This window comes from Desmodus rotundus, chromosome 1 (assembly GCF_022682495.2).
Source record: "Desmodus rotundus isolate HL8 chromosome 1, HLdesRot8A.1, whole genome shotgun sequence".
In the NCBI taxonomy this organism is placed as follows: Eukaryota; Metazoa; Chordata; class Mammalia; order Chiroptera; family Phyllostomidae; genus Desmodus; species Desmodus rotundus.
In genome coordinates this window covers 149,327,015-149,349,733 of record NC_071387.1, presented here as the reverse complement: position 1 = coordinate 149,349,733, position 22,719 = coordinate 149,327,015, and the positions used below count along the sequence as shown (strand labels likewise).

General features: G+C 41.6%; 1 protein-coding gene and 1 long non-coding RNA gene across 12 annotated transcripts in view; one reads left to right on the top strand and one right to left on the bottom strand.

Annotated features, from left to right (window-relative positions):
* Positions 1 to 22,719, top strand: part of CAST (calpastatin) — a 130,083-nt gene that overhangs the window by 40,241 nt on the left and 67,123 nt on the right. Inside the window, exon 1 of one of the 11 annotated variants that reach the window (XM_045197888.3) lies at positions 22,302 to 22,426. The exons of the other annotated variants lie outside the window; for them this stretch is intronic. The gene's annotated coding sequence lies outside the window, so the exon portion shown is untranslated. Of the gene's footprint in view, positions 1 to 22,301; positions 22,427 to 22,719 lie in introns of those variants that run through there. 11 annotated transcript variants of the gene reach the window in all.
* On the bottom strand, positions 17,159 to 22,349 carry LOC128779278 (uncharacterized). The gene is made up of 3 exons (XR_008425175.2): positions 22,230 to 22,349; positions 20,154 to 20,302; positions 17,159 to 18,892 (listed from the first exon to the last, which is right to left on the bottom strand). It is a non-coding gene; the product is annotated as an uncharacterized lncRNA (long non-coding RNA).

The following is a 22,719-nucleotide window of genomic DNA, read 5'->3' as shown; positions in this document are numbered from 1 at the left end:
TGTAACCTCTCCATGGACCTGACACACACTGGGTGTGGTGTGGCGTGGCAAATGTTGGAACATGTTTCTGTTCTATTTCCTTGATCACAAGCTGAGACTGAGATCAGATAACATCACTGAGGGGTACTTTGTAGCTATCTTTCAAGGAGGCAACTGTTTCCATTAGAGATTTAACAATCTCTTCTGTACAGTCAGGGTCCCCACATTCCTCAGTAATAAATGCACAAGAGGTGAGTTCTTTATTCCCATTTTTTAGCTTGAGAAAATGAGGCAGAGAGTTTAGGATGCTTCCTTAAGGAACCCACCTATGCATCAGAGGAACAGTAGCACTTAATCAGCAGCTCTGGAAAGTTTTGCTGTATGAGGTGCTTTCCAGAGAGAAAAAACCTCTGCATTGCAGGGAAGATCATTAAGGAGTGGCATCCATGGTTCAAAAGGGGAAAGCTTGCTTTCTGACAAATGACTGTAGAGTGCCTCTTCCTGGTGTTTTGTTTGTGGGCACCGAGTTCAGCCTCTGCACTAGGTTCACGTGTATAGCATAGTGGTGAGAAGTCAGTATCTGAAAGGATATTTGTTGCTGGGAATGTAGTGGGGGGAAGTGCTGTCTGGGTTCTAGGAGACAGTATGGAAACAGAACAGTGACATTTAGCAAAATCATGCTGCACTAGGCAAGGCCACATCTGCTTCCTGATGGAGAAGGGGGTAGGCAGTCAGCCGCATGAGGGTGTATGGCAATCTGTGTGTGTGCATCTCAGTGTCCGTTACACACAAGGGAGTTTGTACACTATGTGACAGTGTTTACCAAGCAGCATACTGAAGTTTAAACGTTGGCTGTGGTTCAGTTCACCTGCTTTGAGAGAAGATCCCCAACGCACTAGAGAATTGATTACGTAGCATTAGTGATGAGTTTGCTTCCTTGATTGTTCTCTGAATTGGCTGATTATAATTCCTCACCCATAATGAGAATTTAAAAAGTATCACATAAAATAACAGTTTGAAATAATGGAACTAAGAGGGGTGGGAGAGGAGGGAAGAAGGGAGAGAGAGAGAAAGCAAGAGAAAAAGCTATTAGGAAAACCTGAGGAATTTGAACTAACTTCTTAAAATCAGCTAAGTATTTGTGTTCCTAATCATTGTTTATAATAACAGTTACATCTTTTTTTCACCTCCACACAAATCTTTACAGCTATTTTATTAGTAACAGCTACAGCCAAATGACCATCAGTTAGTATTGGAGGGCACACCCATACAATGAAATACTATCCACAATGAAAAGAAACTACTAATACATGCAAAACATGTACAAAATTTAAAAATCAGGTAGCAAATACTAAGAACTCTAAGGTTCCATTTACTTGAGTTTCTGGTGATGAAAAAAACTGTTGAGACACTAATCAGATCAGTGATGTTGGAGGCGGGGTAAGGGTAGGGGACTGAGCGGGCTATAGGGCAAATCTGGAGGGCGATGGTGGTGGTTACACAGTTATACTCGTTTGTCAGAAGGGCATCTTTTTAAAAATCCGTGTTTCCTGATTGCTGCTAGTATCTAGCAGTATAATTGATTTTTGTATATTTATCTTAGATCCAGCAAACTTGCTGAACTTTGCTATTAGTATTAATGATTACTATGTAGACAATTATATAATTTGTGAATTATAAGAATTGTGTCACTTTTAATTTCTGATATTCTGTTTGTTCTTATTTAATTATGATTGCTAAGACCTTTACTACAATGTTATCCCTGAACTAAATAGGAATGTTTCTAATGTTTTTACCATTAATTGTAATATTTGCTATAATTTTCTAAAATACACTATCAGGTTCATGATGTTTCCTTATATTCCTAGTTTGCTCTGAATTTATAGTATACGCGGGTATTGCATTTTTTTAGTTTTCAATTACGGTTTACCTTCATTACCATTCTGTACTAGTTTCAGGTGTATGGCATAGTGGTAAGACAGTCATTACCTTACCAAGCGGTCCCCTTGACATTCAGGGACCCACCTGGCGCTGTACCTAGTTCCTGCAATGTTATTGACTGTACTCCCTATGCTGCACTTTACATCCCGTGACTGTGTTGTAACTATCAGTTTTCAGTTCTTAATCTCTTCACCTTTTTCACCCAACCCTCCAAACCTCCTCCCCATTCTGGCAATCATCAGTCTGTTCTCTGTATCTATGAGTCAGTTTCTATTTTGTTTGTTTGTTTATTTTGCTCTTTAGATTCCACACATAAGTGAAATCATATGGTATTTGTCTTATACTCTGTCTGACTTATTTCACTTAGTGTAATGCCCTCTAGGTCTATCCATCCTGTTGCAAATGGTTAGATTCATTCTTTTTTATGACCAAGTAATATTCCATTGTGTGTATGTACCACTACGTTTTTATCCACTTGTCTATTGATGGATACTTGGATTGCTTCCATTTCTTGGCTATTGTAAATAATGCTACAGTGAACATGTGGGTGCATATATTCTTTCAAATTAGTGTTTTGAGTTTCTCTAGATATATACCCAGAAAGGGAATTGCTAGGTCATAAGGCAGTTCTATTTTAAATTTTTTTAGTATCTCCATACTGCTTTCTACAGTGGCTGCACCAGTCTGCATTCCCACCAACAGAGCACGAGAGTTCCCTTTTCTCCACATCCTCGCCAACACCTGTTTGTTGATTTATTGGTGATGGCCATTCTGACAGGTGTAAGGTGTTATCTCCTTGTGGTTTTAAGTTAGATTTCTCTGAACAGTAGTGACATTGAGCATCTTTTCATATGTCTATTGACCATCTGTAGATCCTCTTTGGAGAAATGTCTATTCAGTTCCTCTGCCCATTTTTTAATTGGATTGTTTGTTTGTTTTTCTAAGTGTTGAGTTGTTTGAGTTCTTTATAAATTTTAGATGTTAACCCCTTATTGGATTTATCATTGGCAAATATGTTTTCCCATTCAGTGGGTTGTCTTTTCATTTTGTTGATAGTTTCCTTTGCTGTGCAAAAACTGCTTGGTTTGATGTAGGCCAATTTATTTATTTTTTCTTTTATTTCCCTTGTCCAAGGAGATATATAAGAAAAAATATTGCTAAAAGAAATATCAGAGATTTTACTACCTTTGTTTTCTTCTAGGAGTTTTATGGGTTTGAGTCTTATATTTAAGTCTTTAATCCATTTTGAGTTTATTTTTGTATATGGTTTAAAAAGTTGACCTAGTTTTATTTTTTTACATGTATTTGTCCTATTTTCTGAAGTCCGTTTATTGAGTAGACTATCTTTACCCCATTTTATGTTCTTGCCTCCTCTGCAAAATATTAATTGACCATATAGGTGTGGGTTTATTTCCGGTCTCTCTATTCTGTTCTGTTGATCTATGGGTCTGTGTTTATGCCAGTACCATGCTGTTTTGATTACTGTAGCCTTGTAGTATAGTTTGATACCCAATAGCATGACACCTCCAACTTTGTTCTTTCTCAAGATTGCTGTGGCTATTTGGGGTCTTTTGTCGTTCCCTATAAGTTTTTGGATTATTTGTTCTAGTTCTGTGAAAAATGCCATTGGTATTTTGATAGGAATTGCATTGAATCTGTAGATTCCTTTGTGTAGTATGGACATTTTAATGATGTCAGTTCTTCCTGTCCATGAGCATGGTATAGGCTTCCATATATCTGTATCTTCTCCAGTTTCTTTCTTCAGTGTCTTAAAATTTTCCAAGTACAGGTCTTTTACCTCCTTGGTTAAATTTATTCCCAGGTATTTTATTTTATTTTTTGATGCAATTGTAAATGAGATTGTTTTCTCATTTTGTCTTTCTGATAGTTTTTTGTTGATGTATATAAATACTACCAATTTCTGAATATTTATTTTGTATGCTGCTATGTTACTGAATTCATTTATCAGTTCTAGTAGTTTTTTGGTGGGAAATTCAGGGTTCTCTACATACAATATCACATTATCTGCAAATAATGACAGTTTTACTGCTTCCTTTTTAATTTGGGTGTCTTTTATTCTTCTTGTCTGGTTGCTGTATCTAGAATTTCTAGTACTATGTTGAATAAAAGAGGTAAAAGTAGACATCCCTGTCTTGTTCCTAATCTGAAGGGAAACACTTCTAGTTTTCCCCTGTTGAGTATAATGTTGTTTGTGGGTTTGTCATATGGCCCTTATTATGTTGAGATATGTTCCCTTTATTCCCTCTTTGTTGAGAGTTTTTATCATAAATGGGTGCTGAATTTTGTCAAAATTTTTTTCTGCATTTATTGATATGAACATGTGATTTTCACCTTTATTTTATTTATGTGGTGTATCTCATTAATTGATTTGTGGATATTATATCAATCTTGCATCCCAGGAATAAATTTCACTTGATCATGGTGTGTGATCTTTATAATGTATTGCTGAATACAGGTTGCTAATATATTGTTGAGGATTTTTGTTGAGGAAGTGTTCATCAGAAATATTGACCTGTAATTTCCTTTCTTTGTAGTGTCTGGTATTGGAATTAGAATAATGCTGGCCTCGTAAAATGAGCTTCAGAGTCTTCCCTCTTCTTAAACTTTTTGAAATAGTGTGAAAAGGATAGGTGTTGTTCTTTGAATGTTGGGTAAAATTTGCCCATGAAGCCATCTGGTCCAAGACTTTTGTTTGTTGAGAGTTTTTTGCTTACTGCTTCAGTTTCATTGGTTATAATTGGTCTGTTCGGATTTTCTGTTTCTTCTTGATTCAGCCTTTAAAGATTGTATGCTTTTTAGGACTTTATCCATTTCTTCCAGATTGTCTAGTTTGTCGGTATATAGTTGTTCAAAGTACTTTCTTATACTCCTTTGTATTTCTGTGGTATTAGTTGTCACTTCTTTCATTTCTGATTTTATTTTGGGAGGTACTTTCTCTTTTTTCTTGATGAGTCTGGTTAAAAGTTTATCAATCTTGTTTATCTTTTTCAAAAACCAGCTACTGGTTTCCTTGGTCTTTTGTATTTTTTTAGACTCTATTTTATTTACCCATATTTTGCCATGTATAATGCATACTTTCTACCCAAATTTTGAGGGAAAAATAAGGATGTGCTTATACGTGAGCTGTACTAGAACATGGGTGTGCATTACACACAGCAAAATATGGTATTTCTGCTCTAATCTTTATCATTTCCTTCCTTCTACTCACTTTGGGCTTTGTTTTTTTGTTATTTTTCTAGTACCTTTAACTCTAAAGTTATATTGTTTACTTAAAATTTTTGTTTGTTTCTTGAGGTAGGCCTGTAATGCTATGAGTTTCCCTCATGGACTGCTTTTGCCATTGCCCGTAGATTTTGTTTTGTTGTCTTCTCATTTTATTTGTTTCAAGGTATCTTTTGATTTCTTCCTTGATCTCTCTGTTCACCTATTCATTGTTTAGTAACATGTTATTTAGCCTCTATGTGTTTGTGTGTTTTTCGGTTTTTTTCTTATAATTGGTATCTAGTTTTATACCACTGTTGTCAGAGAAGATGCTTTACATGATTTTAGTCTTCTTCAATTTACTGATACTTACCTTGGGGCCTAACATATGCTCTATCCTGGAAGATGTTCCATGTGCACTTGAAAAGAACTTGTATTATGCTGCTTTGGCGTGAAATGATCTGAAAATATCAAATAAATTCATCCAGTCCAATGGGTCATTAAAGGATGCTATTTCCTTGTTCATTTTCTCTTTTGAAGATCTATCCATTGGTGTCATTTGGGTATTAAAGTTCCCTACTATGACTGTGTTATGTTGATCTCTTCCTGTATGTCCATCAAAATTTGCTGTGTGTATTTAGATCCTCTTATGTAGGGTGCATAAATCTTTACAAGAGTTATATCTGCTTGTTGGATTGATTCCTTTATCTTTATGTAATATCCTCCTTTGTCTCTTATTATAGAATTTGTATTAAAGTCTATTTTGTCTAATACAAATATTGCTACTCCAGCTTTTTGTTTGTTTCCATTTACACAAAATACCTTTTTCCATCCTTTATTTTTACTTTTTAATTATATTTTATTGATTATGCTATTGCAGTTGTCCTGATTTTCCCCCTTTGCCCCCCTCTACTCAGCACCCCTCACTCCCTCTGGCAATCCCCATACCATTGTTCATGTCCATGGGTCATGTCATTCATGTAAGTTCTTTGGCTGCTCCATTTCCTAAACTGTACTTTACATCCCCATGGCTATACTGCGACTACCTATCTGTATTTCTTAGTCCCCTCACCTCTTCACCTATTCTCCCACACCCCCTCCCATCTGGCAACCATCAACATGCTCTCCATATCCATAATTCTGTCTCAGTTCTTCTTGTTTGCTTACTTTGTTTTTTAGACTCAGTTGTTGAAATATGTATTTATTGCCATTTTATTATTCATAGTTTTGATGTTCTTTTTCTGAAATAAGTCCCTGTAACATTTCATATAATAATGGTTTGGTGATGATGAGCTCCTTTGGTTTTTCTTGTCTGGGAAGCTCTTTATCTGCCCTTCCATTCTAGATGATAGCTTTGCTGGGTAGATCCATCCTTTACTTGTAGTCTCTGTGTATTTTTAAATATGAAGTGGATCTACTATAGACAGCATATATGGCTCTTATTTTCCATTCCATTTAGCTACCCCATATCTTTTGAGTGGAGCATTTGATCCATTTACATTTAAAGTGTATTTATTTGCCATTTTTATACATATTTATGTTCCTATTTTTTTTCCTCCTCTTCTTAAAGAAGTCTCTTTAACAGTTCTTGTGATACTGGTTTGCTGTTGATGAATTATTTTAGCTTTTTCTTCTCTGGGAAGCTCTTTATTTCTCCTTCAGTTTTAAATGATAACCTTACTGGATAGAGTAGTTTTGGTTAAAGGTTCTTGCTTTTCCTCACTTTGAATATTGTGTGCCAATCTCTTCTGGCCTGAAATGTTTCTGTGGAGAAATCAGTTGACAGCTCCCGTGTAGGTAACTGTCTTTCTGTTGTGGCTTTTAAGATTTTCATTTTGTCTCTGGCTGGTGTGGCTCAGTGGATTGAGTGCTGGCCTGTAAACCAAAGGGTCACTGGTTTGATTTCCAGTCAGGGCACATGCCTGGGTTGCGGGCCAGGTCTCCACTAGGGGGTGCATGAAAGGCAACTACACATTGATGTTTCCCTCTTTTTCTCCCTCCCTTCCTCTCTCTCTAAAAATAAATAAAATCTTAAAAAAAAATTTTTAAAAAGATTTTCGTTTTGTCTTTAACCTTTACCATTTTAATTATAATGTGTCTTGTGTGGGCCTCTTTTGGTTCATCCTGTTTGGAACTCTCTTTGCTTCCTGGACTTGTGTCTTTGTCCTTTACCAGGTTAGGGGAAGTTTTTAGTCATTATTTCTTCAAATAAGTTCTTAATCCCTTGCTCTCTTTCCTCCTTCTGGTACCTCTATGATACAGATGTTGTTATGCTTGATGTTGTCCCAGAGGTCCCTTAAACTATCATCATTTTACTGGGTTTTTTTCCTGCTGTGATTGGCTGTTTTCTGCTACCTTGTCTTCCATATTGCTGATTTGATCCTCTGCTCATCTAGTTTGCTACTGAGTCCTTCTAGTGTATCTTCATTTTAGATACTGTATACTTCATTTCTGACTTGTTTCTTTTCATGGTTTCTGTGTCCTTTTTTATGTTTACTATTCTTTGTTGAAATTTTCACTGAGTTTATCAATTCTTCCCCTTAGTTCCTGAAGCATCCTTCTAAGCATTGTTTCAAACTGAATCTCATAGCATGTTTGCCTTTATTTTGTTGAGGTTTTTTTTCTGAGGATTTCTCCTTTTCTTTAATTTGGGGCATGTTTATTTTTCTCCCTGTTTTGGCTGCCTCTTTGTTTTTGTGTATTAGTTCTGCTATGTCTTGCAGTCTTGGTGGGGTGGCATCGTATAGTAGGTATCTCAGTGGCATCATCTCTTTGATCACCTGAGCTATTTGTTCCAGGAATTTCTCTTGTGTGGGTTATGTCAGTCCTCCTGTTATAGTTGAGTTGATTGCTATTGGCCTATCCATTTATGGGGTTGGCCCTCAGCCTGGCAGACTGTGAGGGTTGACCCAACCCCAGTGTATGAGCTGCTGTGCAGGGGCTGATCCTATGAAGTGGAATTTGCCCCCGCAAGGTCTGGTGTCTGCTGATGTATCCCTTTGGCTGCGCCATTGTGGAACTAATTGAGTCATGCTTTGATGTGATCTGAAGCAGTCAAGTGGTATATTGGTTCTGAGCTTCTTGGGAGGGATTGAGTTGCAGGTCAATGTCAGACACTGCCTGTGACAGGCCCTGGGGTACGTGTTAGGAACTACAAAACAATCCATGGTTTGTGGCTGCCTCTGCTGGGCCTTGGTGTGTGGGGGAGGGCACAAGCTGCATGCTGAGGCCAACTTCCACCTGTACTAAGGCCTGGAGCAGGTAACCAAAAGGCCCAAGGCACACTGAGATCCTCCATCACCTGCTGGCTGCCTATTAAGCTCAGTCACTGAAAGAGCCTCTGACAGTACATAACTTGTGTGAGGCAGGTTCTCAGTGAGTCACCAGGAAGGGGTCAGTGGTGTTCACAAGGATGACACAGATTTAAACTGGGCATCAGTGCTGGATTTGAGGCCATTGGGCAAAAGTCTCAGGGTACACCAAGGTCAGCCACCACCCAGGGGGCCTGTGGACATTTGCAATGGGGTGGCATCTCAGGGAGTTGTCAGAGTAAAGCCAGTAGAGTTCCTCAGACTGAAAGACTAAGATTTGGCCACATGGGGGAAGACTCTGTAGAGGAACGGTGGGGCCCATTGGGCCCATTGGGCAGGGGAAAATGGCCATTGCCTTAGAGCCACTCACTCAGCCTCTTTCTGTGTGTCTCTGACACCCCCTGAGCCTGCCAGATGTCCTTTAGCTCACCTCAAGAAAGACTACAATGAGGACACAGGCCGGCTTCAGCCAGCAGATTCCTGTGCGGGGTGTGAGCTTCTCGGGGTGGGGCCACAGGGAGTCTGGAGCGTGGAGCTAGTGTATCTCCCCAGGCTGATGCTGTTGGGAGTGTTGACACCTGATGGGAATGTGGGGGAAGTGGCCCTCACCCTCAAGCCGGTCCACTCAGTTTCTTCCAGTGTGTCCCTGACACCCCCTAAGTCTGCCTGGACCTCCTTGAGAACTTTCCAAGAAAGACTGTGACATGGGCCCCCGCTGGCTGCAGCTAGCTGCTTCCTGCACAGGGAGGAAGTTTGGCAGGGCAGGGCCACAGGGAGTTAGGAGGATGGGGCTATTGTGTTCTCCAGCATGATGTGTATGGAAGGGAGTGCCAACCCGAGAAAGATGGCATCTGTGGGCAGTGTTGGAGAAGGCCTCAGCACAGGGACATTAGTGGCTATCCCTCCAGGCCTGTCCCCAAAGCCACACAACCCAGTCTCTCCCTGTATGCCCCCAGTATGCTCTGGGCTGCCATCCTTTTGTCAGAGCCCAGGGTGAGTGCCCACTGATAAGATTTTGTGTGCTGGCCCCTTGAAAGGATGCCTGGGTTTCTAGCAGTCCATCTCACCTTGGTGGACGGAATCCCTGCTGATTTTCTCAGCCAGGTGTTACGTGGGCTCCTCTTCCCAGCACTGGTGCTTTGGGCTGGGGAGCCTGGGTGATCTTTGCAGCTGAGATCTCCCTACCACCTTACATGGGCGTGGGGCCAGCCCTCCTCGCATCTCTGCCCCTCCTACCAGTCTCGGTGTGGCTTCTTCTGTAAATACTAAGTTATACAGCTTCTGTTCAGCTAGTCTTCCGTTGGTTATTCAGGTGGATTGTTCTATAATTGAATTGTAATTCCATCTGGGTCCTGGGAGGAGGTGAGTGTAACTTCTACCTACTCTGCTGCCATCTTGAATCCCTTAAATTTTTAACTTTTTAATTTTCAATTTATATCTTCGAGGCACCATTCCTTCGTAGGGAGAACTATTTACTTTTCCCAAGATATGAACTATCTCACTGGTAGTCTACTTGAAATAAAAACCCACAACCTATGTTCTCCTGTATATACGTTGTAACCCCTCCTTCATCATATCTAACAATGCCCTCATTTTAGAGGCTATATGAATCTGGAATATGTGGTTTAGCACCAATGTGTCTGAACTTACAAGAGGAAGATATTTCATCCTATAGTTTTTCTGATATATTGAATTAAGAATCTGCTTACTGGGGAACTACAATGGGTCTTCACAAACAATTGCGGTTTTTTCTCTGTGAATAGCTTTTAACATAAGAATGTCAGCTGTTCAGCTGGGTATTACTGACGTTTGGGGTGACAGTTCTTAATTGGGCAGGTCTGTCTTGCTCCCACTGAATGCCAGAGTGTGAACGAAAATACTCTCACACAATTTAAGTTACTTTTAGATGAATGGCCCCTCCCCTGGTTAAGAACAAATGAGCTACACTTTTTTAATGGAAAGTCACAAAAATAATTACTCTGCCCATTATTTCTAATTAAGAGCACACCACAACATCTTCTAAGACATGCTGACTTCTGAGAAAGCCCACAGAGTTGGACGCTGGACATTCAGGTGCAGGCTGTGTCTGATCCCACCAAGCAAGGTGACGTTGTTCCTCTTGGGCTCCCCTGTCTGCACTAGGCAACGACCACGGGTTATTAGAAAGTGACTGCAGTAGGTTCCAGAAAAAGAACAGCTCAGCATAAGCTGTATTAGAACAGAGTGTTAGTAATTATAGCCGTATTTACTGAACATTACCATGCTCTAGGCATATGCTAATCCCTATACATGATGTGATGATAATGCAGTGATGAGGCTCTTCTTATGCCCACTTTACAGGTGAAGAAGGAGCCTGGTCTCATAACCACCGCACTGTACTGTTTCTCAGGACGTATTTACCAGGTCTCCATAAAACACTTTCCGAAGAGTGAGCATCAGTGTGTGGAAAGTTACTACACACTAAAAGTCCCATTTGGGTCCCTTTTGTTCTTAGAATGCCAGCTTTTTACTGCACTGTGAGCCCCTCAAAGACAGGATCCACATCATTATACCCCCACCCCACAGCATAGATCCCCACCCCATAGCATAGACCCCCACCCCATAGCATCTACCATGGTAATTGCTCAATAAACAGTCACGGAATTGAAAAAGAAGATTGCTTTTACCCTCATATGAATAGAGCCCTCCGATGCTGTTGCATTAGTGTAGAGATTTCTCCTGGGCATGTGGAAAAGGTAAAATTATATTCATTTTTAGTCTCTAGGATTTACAAGTAGAGTTTTGAAACTTAATACCTGTTTGTCCTTTAGCTAAAGAGTAAATAGTGGATAATCAAAACAAGATCAGAAAGAAATCCTTTCTCTCCTTTTATTTTTTTGGGGGGGAGGTGCTTATACAATGGGTCAAACACGGTGCTGCAGATCCAGAGGTGCAGTATGAGCCAAATATAAAAACACAGTGTGCGAAGTGCCGAATGGCATTGCCGTCACGGTGCTGTATAAACGCACAGTGGAAGGTTGAGGGAGGGGGACTGAGGTTAAGCTTGGGGACCTGTTTTTCTGGGAATAAACATTGGGTATGTGAGCCCCTTCAAGGACAGCTAGAACCAGGAGGCCAGTCTAAAGCAGAAAATACCGGCAGCAAAGATGGACTCAGACTCCGGGGAGTGGGATGTTCCTCAAGTGGAGTGCAGTCAGTCGGAGGCAGGACTCGTACAAGTCTGACGTATGCCCAGCTTCCCACACATTGACTCTCCTCACTTACTATTTGCTTAATCTCTCCCTTCCATACTTGCCCCTAACTACCAATTGAGACACCACAGTCCCCCAACCCCGCATGCTACATGCTACATGTACCAAGAGTTCTGATTAATTCTAGGTTTCTCTGGTGACATGTTCTTGACACCTGCCCCTGGTATACACACCGGACTTCCATCGAGTGTTGGGTGTACGTGGGACTTCCATGTTGTCCTGGGCTCTGCATGGTTCCCTGGATACCCCAGAGATGACCGGTCTATGTGATCAGTCCTCCAAGTCAGCTTTGAGAGGACACATTCCTGCTGCCCATCTTCCTGTTTGTGTCTTTACCACGCAGCCCCAGGTGCAAGAGAGAATAGAAGAAGCTCATCAACTGTCAGAATAACCTCCCTCTCAGTTCCAGGTATTGTTATCTCCAAGGGCACATTTGTCTCAGTCTAGTTGGTTATTTCATATTGGGCAGCTGCCACCTGGTGAATACATAGGTGCAGCAAGACAGGAAGGCCCACAGATCCCCATTTCCTCACCTTTTACCGTTTGCACTGGCTCCTCTCACGGGAGTGATTGGCACAGGCAGAGCTGCTGCTGGTCTGATTGTTGGTTTCTTTCCTTTAGATCTCTTTCAACACTTTAAAAATCACCTAACATTTAGTTTTATTTGGGGAAGATTTCTTGTATGTTGGAGAGAGGATTTGGGTCTGCTTTTATTGATTAATCGTTAACATTGATAAACATTTTTTTAATTCCTCACCCACTGATACGTTTTTATTGATTTTTAGACAGAGATGAAGTGGGGCGGGGGAAGGAAGAGAGAGAGAAAGAAACGTCGATTGGTTGCCTCCCCTACCTGCCTCACCTGGGGATTGAACCTGCAACAACCTAAGTATGTGCCCTGACTGGAAATTGAACCTGGAAACTTTTGGTGTACAGGAGGGTGCTCCAACCAACCGGCCACCCAGCCAGGGCAGTAAACATTTTTCTTATATTACCAACACAGTCATAATTTTTCTCAGTACGGGAGTCTCTATAGTACTTAGCGATCGTAATGGATAGCGTGTTGGTGAGCCGCGTAGGTAACACTGACTACAGTTTTCCAGTGAGTCTCGTCGCTGGACTTCTAAGGAATGAAGAATGTACCTGTATTCTAAGCAAGGCCTCCTTAGTTGCCAAGAATAAGCTTTAACAGTTGGGGTCTCTTTAGAAAAGAGAGGTTCTTGGTCCTCAAAACGAGACTGCTGGCCAGTAGAGTAATTCCAGACTAGTCCACGGCCCCGGGGCTCTCCGAACTCTTGTACCACTCTGGAATTCTCCGAGATAGTGTTTCATGGTGTGGGGTCTGCACAGTATCTGCATCAAACTTACCTGGGATACTTATTTTAAAATGGAGGCTTTCTGAGCCCCACCTGAGACCTACCCAAAGAGAATCACTGGCTTAAGCAGCTCTCTAGCTAAATTCTTACATCTGTTAAAGTTTGATAACCAGTACTCTAAGAAGTGTTGGACTCTTCAGAGCCTACCTGACAGCAGTCTTCATCTGGCCTTGGCAGGGCAGTGAAATCCTGGTGAGGATTCTAGTTATCTGCAGGCACCCAGACTTCTGAATGATACCAAGGGTGCCCCATGAACTGAACTGATTGAGTGATGTTCACGGCCCACTTGTGGAGCCTAAGCAAGGGCCTGGACCACCCCCATTTGACTCAAAGTTTCTGTAAGAGATTGAGGCCAGCTTAGTGAGGACGTGTTCTCTGGGCTCTGTAATGGATTGAGGTCCCCTGCACAAGTGACTTAAATATAAAGACTTAGACCAGATGTTAGAGCCTCTGGAGTTACCCAGAATAATTAGGGGGGGACCAGAGAACCTTGTTCCTACAGAGAGACCAGGGATTCAGCCTCTTATGTCATTTCTTTATTAGCTATTTTAAAAAGGTAGACAGAGAAAGTCATGGAGAATAGAATTATTTGTACATTTTTCAGTTACATATGCTTTTTTAATTTCCTCACTATTCTGAAAATAGGAAATTGTGTTTGTGTCCAACAGGGCAAAAAATCCTTTTATATAATTCTATGACCATGGCCAGCATCATCAAAGTCCTAGAATATAAATATTCTCATGCTAACAATTTATCTAAAACAGTGCCTCACGGGCCCTTAGACACACATCTTTTCATAATATTTTATTTACAAAGATTTATCTCTTAGGATTCCTTTATTTCAATCCCCACCTGAGGCTCTGTTTATGGATTTTGGAGAGAAAGGGAGTTGGGGGGAGAGAAAAATAGACAGACATCGATGTGAGAGAAACATCGATGGGTTCTCTCCCCTACACGCCCTGACTGAGGATCAAACCCACAACCTAGGTATGTGCCCTAACCCAGGTTTGAACCTGAACTCTTTTGGTGTATGAGACAAAGCTCCAACCAACTGAGCCCCCTGGCCAGGGCACCTTCTAGGATTCTTAACCTCTCTCATAATTGCCATCTCTTGAATTATCTTTATGTATTTACATTTTTACATTAAATTTTACCAGTATTTCTATGTGTCTGAAACAGGAGAAGGTTCTTCCGTCAGCATTCAGACCGATTTTGTTAGGCCTTCATAAGGTATCAAAATGTTTGAAAGCCTTTAGGTGAGGAATGCACGCTCAGCTTTGCCACAAGCCCACTAGCCCCTCTTCTTATTGGCCTGATGTACTTCTTCACGTCACCCAACACACATTTTCATTTGTGTTTTAGACCCCTGACCTACAGAGATACACAAATGGTATTTCCTGAAAATTCAATGAATATATCATTTGAAAATTGCATCTGTTAAAAAGAGATACTCGCAGATGAGCTGTGTGCCTGCTAGTGTTTAAGCTGTATGCCTGATAGTAGCATTAAGTGTTTCTTTAGTGGTCCAGGATATCTGCCTATAAAGTGACAGCAACATTGGGATTGTTGATGTGTACAGCATGCTATTTCCTTACGGTGCATAAAGGGTGTGGGCCACCGGCATCATCGCAAGTACCAAGAGCCCCCAGGTTTTAGAGCCCTAACATCAGAAAAGACATTCTTGAGGCTCTGCAGGAATATCTTTTTAGGTAACACCCCGGCTGGCAGTGTTAGCACTGGCTGGAAAGTACTTTTGAAAAGTAATTTTGTGAATTTATCCTAATATCTTACGTGGTCTGGGTCCTTTCTTTTGACCACATGAAAGTATGAAGAGACTTAGTTTGTCCCCAGGAGGAAATTGCCAATGGATAACAATAGACGGCAGGAAACAGTGGTCATTTCACAGACCCACTATAAAGTTGTCTTGTTTTAAAAGAGTAGTGATTCATAATGTCAGGGAATTTCAAAGTCACCTAAGAGGCAACAGCTTGTTAGGCTACAATCCTTCCTCTTTCTCTTGTGCTTTCCCCTTGTAAGTTTCTAAGTGTCGATTCCCTCCCCCCTCCGCACACACACACACACACACACACACACACACACACACAGCCTGTGACTGACTCTGTTCCTGGGCTGAGAACCGCTGTGCTAAGGGCTGAATGCTTGGCCAGTCACATTGCCCAATGGCATGACATAACATTCATTGCCAAATCATTGTGTAAATTTGTATCATAAAATGTTCAAATAATGATCAGTTTTTGCATATTTTGCTTATAGTTTCAATGAATGGAATTAATGATCTTTTTTTTCTAGCAATGTTATAAAACTAAACTATCTTCCATGTGATATCTTGCTCTACCCTTGATTTTTTAAGTCAATCAATCAATCATTAATTGTTTGGAATTTTCGCCACATTGCTAAGAAACAATGTACCCCCTTGCTGAATATTAAGAGCTCAAAAAGGAAAGGTTAACCTCTTTTGGCTATTCAGTTTGAGCCTTTTCCTGGTCTTAAGAATTTTTTAATTATTGTAGTGATGGGTGCAGAATTATTCTCTATGTGTTTGTGGTAGGCCACGCAGGATTCCTAGCCCAGCAAATTAGGATTGGTTTGTTCTCCAGGCTGGCTGACAATCATATTCTTATACCTCGTCATATGTTACTAAAGATTGGATATGATAAACACCGATCTACATATTAAAATGCAATTAAAATCTTGACAAAATACACCCGTTAATTTCCAGCGAAAGCAGTGGTAAGCCATATCTTCTCTGTGTATGTATACCTTCTCCACATTCTGCTATAGGACAAAGAACGGAAGGTTTGGTTACTGTTTGAAGTGGAAGGAGAACCAGTGGGACACAAAACTTGACAAAGAGCATTCTAGCTAGTTCTGATAATCTGAAAATAATTACAGAATGCTCCGGGACAGGGGTTAGGTCCAGCTGCATGTATGTAGTTTGGATAAGCCCCCTAGGATCCAGATATTTGAAAATACATGGAGAGAAGAAAAAGAAACCAACCATTTATTATTTCATTGAACAACTACCATGCTAACTGATATACATAGGATTTCATGTAATCCTCTAAAGAGTTGAATATTTTTTGATTACATAAAAGGATATTAGGGCAATTTTATAAATGAGAGGATTAAGGCCCAGAGAGATTAAATAACTTACCCTGGCTCACAAAGCAACTTTATCTTTAATTCTAAAGCTCTTTTCAGTAGACTGGTCTTCTAAGATCCTCCACTCAGTAGTTTATATCTCGGCAGTTTAAATAACTTGAGAGGGGAATTTATATCTAAATTCAGAAGAGCACTAGAAATCGGTACTGTGTTCTCTATTGTTATGCTCAATGTCTTCATACTCTCCGATGGATGAGGTTTCCTGCTTGTGTGAAAGAGAGTATTGCACACTGATTGGAATCAGCAAATACTAGTTTCATTGCCAAAGTTTCTTCAGAGGTTTTAATAGGCAGTAGAGAAGAGATGAATTAGCCATCTTTGAATATAGTAAACTTTTTATATACCAAGATTGAATAGTACATAACTAAAAACTCCCTCGTTGCCCTGGCCAGGTGGTTCAGTTGGCTGGAGTGTTGTACTCACGCACCAAAAGGATGCAGGTTCCATCCGCCGTTGGGACATGTATGGGAGGCAACCAATCAATGTTTCTCATATCGATGTCTCTCTCTCTCCCTCTCTTTCTCTCCCTTCCTTTCTCTCTAAAATTAAGAAACATATCCTCAGGTGAAGATTTAAAAAACAATAATGAATGAATGAGAGAATAATAAAAAAAATAAAAACTCCCTTATCATGTAGAAATTTAGAACTTTTGCTTAGACTGAAGGATAAGCAACAATGTTCACATTTTATGTCAATTTCAAATGAGGCCTACTTTAAAACTAATTCTTCTATTCCACTGAATTGTTACCCTAGGGGGAAGTAGAATGAAATCAGTGGAAGGTACTATTATCATCCCCATTTTACAGATGCGGAAACTGAGGCACAAAGCAGTTAAGGAATCTGCTCAGATCACTCGGCTGGCAGCAGAGCTGGAATTCCAGCTCCCATGGGCTGGCCCCGCAGCCCTTCCCTAACTGCTACAGACCGCTGCCTCTTTAATATTTGCAAAGATCAAACTTGCTGTTGCTAATACACATTTGTGAACTTCTTATTCTTATATGGTTTCCGGAATGAAATTTTATTTCACTCCACATTTTAATTTTGGTTATCTAAAGATCAGCTTGGACAGGGGAGCCCTGTTTAAATTCCTATCATGTAAGCCTTCTTATTAAGAACATGCCTCACTGAGAAGCTGGCTGCAAGGAAGGGCAGGTGACAGGCCCCTGTGTCAGCCACCACATGACTGGCCCTCATTTAATCCTCACTACTGTCTTATGAGGTGGTGTCGTTTTTATACCCATTCAACCCATATAAAAACTCAAATTTGGAAGAGTTAAATAGCTTGCCTGAAGTTACACAGCTAAAGCTAGACCCCAGGTCTGTGGGACTCCAGAGGCTAGACTCCTGTGTTTCTGACTTGAACATGTATCATTGGGTACATTATTGAATGAGCTTCACATATTTACAACATGCAATATTAGAGGTGCAGAGCTCCAGAATTTCGAGGCCTGACAATATACGGATAAGGAAACTGTTCCGGAGAAGTTAAAGACTCTAGGTCACATAGCTTGTCAGGGGTCACCTTCTTCATTGTTCTTCATGCAGCGTCTATTATGCTGAAATTTCTTGACTCACAGGCTTCAGTAAATCCTAGCTGGACAAACTTTTTCTAGGCGAAAAATCAGAAGATGAAAGCAGGCGGTCTTTCCCAGGTCTAACTTCTCTACCGTGCTTTATCTTGGGCAGCCAGAGCCAGACAGAGTCGGAATTATTTCATGCACCAAGAGAAGCAAACAGGATCCTTAGGGGCAGGGACAAAACTTCAGGGAAAAAGCTGCTATTCTACTCTTTGATGACTAATCCAGGCTGTGTGGCTTGCTCTTTAACTTGCCCACAAAATAATTGTCATCCCAGAAGAAAAAAATTGGAATGCTGGAGTTTACAAAGTAATGAAAATGAAGCAGTTGCCTTGTAGTACCGTAAGTTCAGCTTCATGCCTTCTGTGAAATTTTTCTAAGCACTTAGGGTGGTCCAGTGTCAGAGGTCATAACTAGACACGCACAGCACGTGGCCAAACATCCTGCAGCCTCTCTGGCTTCGGTTGAGATCACAGATCAGCTGTGGCTGTTGTCCCAGTTGCCAGGCAACACTTGGATGTTTATTTTGAGCTCTGCCCACATGTTGCATCAGAGGCCAAAGCTTCTTGTGCTCTCCACTTTCCAGAGCAAGCAGAGCTTAGGCACTCTATTTTTACCTCGTCAGTGTGTCCCTTTTAATGCTATATTTCATGAATGCACCACATACTCAGCTGACATAGAATTAGTCATCTTCCATTTCCCCCAGATGAGGCCCAGATCCCCCCATTCTGCAGAGTTCTACTTCATCTAGCCAGTTGCACTCTGGCTGAGTATCGGGTACTTTCCCACCTGTAAGTCTAGCTCATCTGGAATGACAAACCCATCTCAGCCTTCATCTCCATTTTTTTTTTGAAAAGCAAATATTTTATTTTAGTTTTTGAACACAAGGAAGTCAACATGTCATAGCAAAAAGTTCATGAGCATTATTGTCATATGTGTTCAAATCCAAGCTCCACCTCTTCTTACTGTGAGGTCTTAGATAAGCTACTAACTTCTCTGAGCCTGTTTGCTCATTTAGAAAATGCAGTCAATGATGGTTCCCTCCCAGGATTCTGTAAAGACATTGAAATCAGACACGTAAGGCACCCGTCACAGTTACTGGCCCAGGGAAGACAATATAGTCCCCACCTCTCTGTTGAACGCACAGTTCGTATAAACATTAAATAGTCCCCATCTCCTCTGTGAAGTCTTTCCTAACTCTCTCCCAAGCCAGCATCTCAGAAACACAATCAACTCCCTCTTGGGATAACGTCATACTGTCCTTACCACCCTGTCGTAATCAGCCTTACCTCACGTTACGTATGTGCTGAGGGGTGCGTTGGCGCCCTAAGTAGATCTGCCGGCACAAAGCTCTGTGCTGCTGGAAAGGGATGTCTCAGTTTCGTTTATAGATGAGCCATTGTTTATCTATCATCAGAATCGTGTGTTTGTTATGATAAACACTGTACTTTGTTAGGTGACTGTGTTGCAGGTGTGTTTAAAAGCACCATGATTATGTCATGTTAATAATTAAAGGCATTGCAAGAATGGATGTCATGGTATGACAGCACGGCAAACAACAGACAAACCCAAACTTCTGAATATTCATCTCCCGAGATGAATAACCCATCCCTGCGGATAGAAAACAGTAAACCTGTACTCGGGGGCCCATAAATGGTGTCCGTGGAGAACATCAGTGCTTTCCTCAGAAAGCCCCTCCGTCAGCCACCTATTGTTTGTTCCAGGTGTCTCAGGAAGCAGCCCAGGATTTTTTTGTGTGTGTTTATTTTTTAAGTTGTACAACTGCCAGGTTGGTGACCATAAGGATGTGAGTGGCTAGATATTTATTTATTTATTAACTTTTATTGTTTACACTACTGCTGATGTCCCAGCCCACCCCCCTTGTCCACCTCCACCCAGCCTCCATGCCTCCTTCCCTGTTGGCCAGCACCACACTGCTGTCCGTGTCTGTAGGTCATGCGTGTGTGTTCTTTGGCTCATCCCTTCACCTGTGTTCATCCAGTCCTCCCCCTCCCCTCTGACAGCTGTCGGTCTGTTCCATGTACCCACACCTCTGGTTCTCTTTTGTGCCTCAGCTTATTTTGTTCACTAGGTTACACGTATGAGTGGGATCATATGGCATTTGTCTTTCACCCACTGGCTTATTTCACTTAGCATAATAATTCCAGGTCCGTCCATGCTGACTGACTACATATTTAAACTATAATATCCAAACCGGTTTTTTGACTTGTGCTTTGAACAAAATTTCTGATGATTGTAAAACTCATAATGTTGGCTTTTGAGTCATCACATAATACTTTTGTGTTTACTTACGCACAACTTTGTACATTTATTTAACAAATACTTGTTAAGGAACTACTGTGTGCCAGGCTCTGGGGAGGTACAGCTGCTGAAACAGGCATGGCTCCTGTCCTCGCAGAGTTCAAGGTCGGGTCTGTCTTACAGCTCCTGTGAGGAAAGAACTTAAAAAGAAAAAAATCCATCTTTCCCTTTTTTTTCATTATTTGAGGCATGTTACTAAAGAAGAATCTTATGGTTCAGGAACAAATTACTTGTTTTTCTCTTGTGCATTCATCAAGGCTAGTTTCAAAAGTTAAAAATCAGTTACTGATTTGTCAGAATTTTTTAATTTAGAAAGTTTAATACTTATTTTGTGTTTGCTCCACCCCCTGAGTTCGGTGTCTACTCTGACCCTCACCATGAGCCTGCGGGGCGCATGCTGCTCCCCCTGTGGGAGACCAGATGCCCGCGGGGTTCAGCCCACTTGCCCGGGGACTCAGGGCCACCCAGAAGCCATCAGACCAAAACTTAAGTATTCTAACTTATTAATTATATTCTTAAACCTAGCATTTTAAAAAAAAACCAAGGCATTAAAATTATACTTCATTCTTTCAATGAAATTTTAATTGATTAGAAAATGGAAACAAAGATTTGAGTCAACAGTGGTTTTCAGCTCCTCTCTGCCACAACACAGCACTAGAGTAGTCACGGTGAGGTGCAGAAAAGGCCCTGTCTCCTGATCAGTGTATAGATTCATTGACAAGACATGACAAACATTTAGAAACGAGCTCAGTCACCCTCCGATGCAGCATACGCTATTAAGTGTTCAAGTGAGAAGTACAAACATATATGAGTTGAGAAGATGATGGGATAAAGCACATACAGGTGTTGTATCTCTTGAGCTAAACCCTCCAAGGGAGGGATAGGTGGGACCAGAACGGATAAAAGGCTTTGTTGGCCCTGGGAAAGGCTCAGCGTGGAAGGTGGTGTGCTGGTGATGGTGGGGATAACACTATAGCCCGGCATGTATCATTTGCCAAGCGCTGTTGTGATTGGTTCATGTACCTTAACTTATTCTTAAAACAACCTTTTCAATGCAAGAGTTACTACCGTTCCCATTTTGCAGATGAGGACACTGAGGCACAGAGAGGTTAAGAAACTTGCTTGAGGTTGCACATGAATTCAGTGTCAGCTGGAATTCCACCAAAGAATATTGAGTCCAGACCCCTCTCATACACCTAACCAGTGAGTTATGCTGCCTGAGGAGGTGCCCAGGAGGCAGGAAGGACACCATCCTGGCTGAAGGGGAGTTCTGGTGCGGGCAATATCGAGAGAGGTAGTGGAATAAATAGATTGGGTCAAGTAATGGAGAATCTAATGTTCTGGCAGAAGACACAGTGGGAAGCCATAGAGAGTTTAGTACTTCATCGGAGTGGGAACATGGTACACATTTATTTCAGATAAATTAGTCAGAGAGCCACAGACAGAAAGGCTTGGGAACTAGAGACGAGGGTGGGAAAGAACCAGACATGGAAACTATGAGAAGGTCCTTGATGTAATTCAGGTGTGGGAAGTATATGATTAGGCAAGGAGTGTGGATGGCAAAAGAAATGCCAGAGTGGCGTGGTGGTGAAGACTAGCACTAGCACTGTGCCCGACTCCAGTGGCTCAGCGCCAGATGAATTCCCTGTCTTCCCTCCTTTGACCCTCGCACCAAGTCCAGAGGGAGGTGGTGTTACTCCCAGTTAAGAGTTAAAGGAGTGGAGGCCCCAGAAGGTTATTTAATGTGGAGCAGGGATTTGAGCCTGTATCTGCCTTTCTTGCCTTCTTCACTTTAAGTAATATAATGTAGTCTAGTGATTAAGTAGGGCTGTTAATAAGGTATGAGAATAGTTCACATAATAAATGATAGAGCCATGGGGAGAAAGTTGAACAAATATTAAAGAACAGAGAGAAGAATGGGGCAGGTGGAAGAGACTTCCAGAAGGAAAAAGGTCAGAGGGCTGGGGAGAGAGCCTGTAGCTCCTAGTGACACTGCAGCTGTGGGGGAGGGGACCGTCTGTGATTCAGAATGAAACTGCTGATCAGGTGGGAAAGGAGAGTACTTACCTGCGCTGTCTGGCGTTCCTAGTAACCTTCCACAAACACAGGCCGACCGGGTGTGTGAAGGGATTAGTGTCACAGGTGGGAAGATGAGGTAGGAATGCTGCCGGTGAGGGGCGGAGGAGGAAGCAAGGTCTGGGCTGACTCACTCTCTGTGTGCGCTTTCCGAACCCAGCCAGCCAGTGACGGGCGGAGGGATCAAGGTGAGGCTGCTGGGCTTCTGGAGGGGCGGGGCGGGTGGATGGGTTCCTGTAAACCAGATGCAGGTGCCCAGTCAGGAGCTGAAAGTCGTCTGGGGGACCAAGCAAGTGAGAGGACACTTATGTGGATGACAGAGAAGTAAGGAGCTGAGGGAATGACTTTTTTGTCAGCCAGATTTAATGGCAGCAGAATGGATGAGTAAGCCTCTAGGACCCCACTCCTTCCGAGGGAGCCTGGAACTCTTCCAACTTGGCCATTTGCCAGGGCTTGTGTGAGGGCTCAGAACTCCACTCAC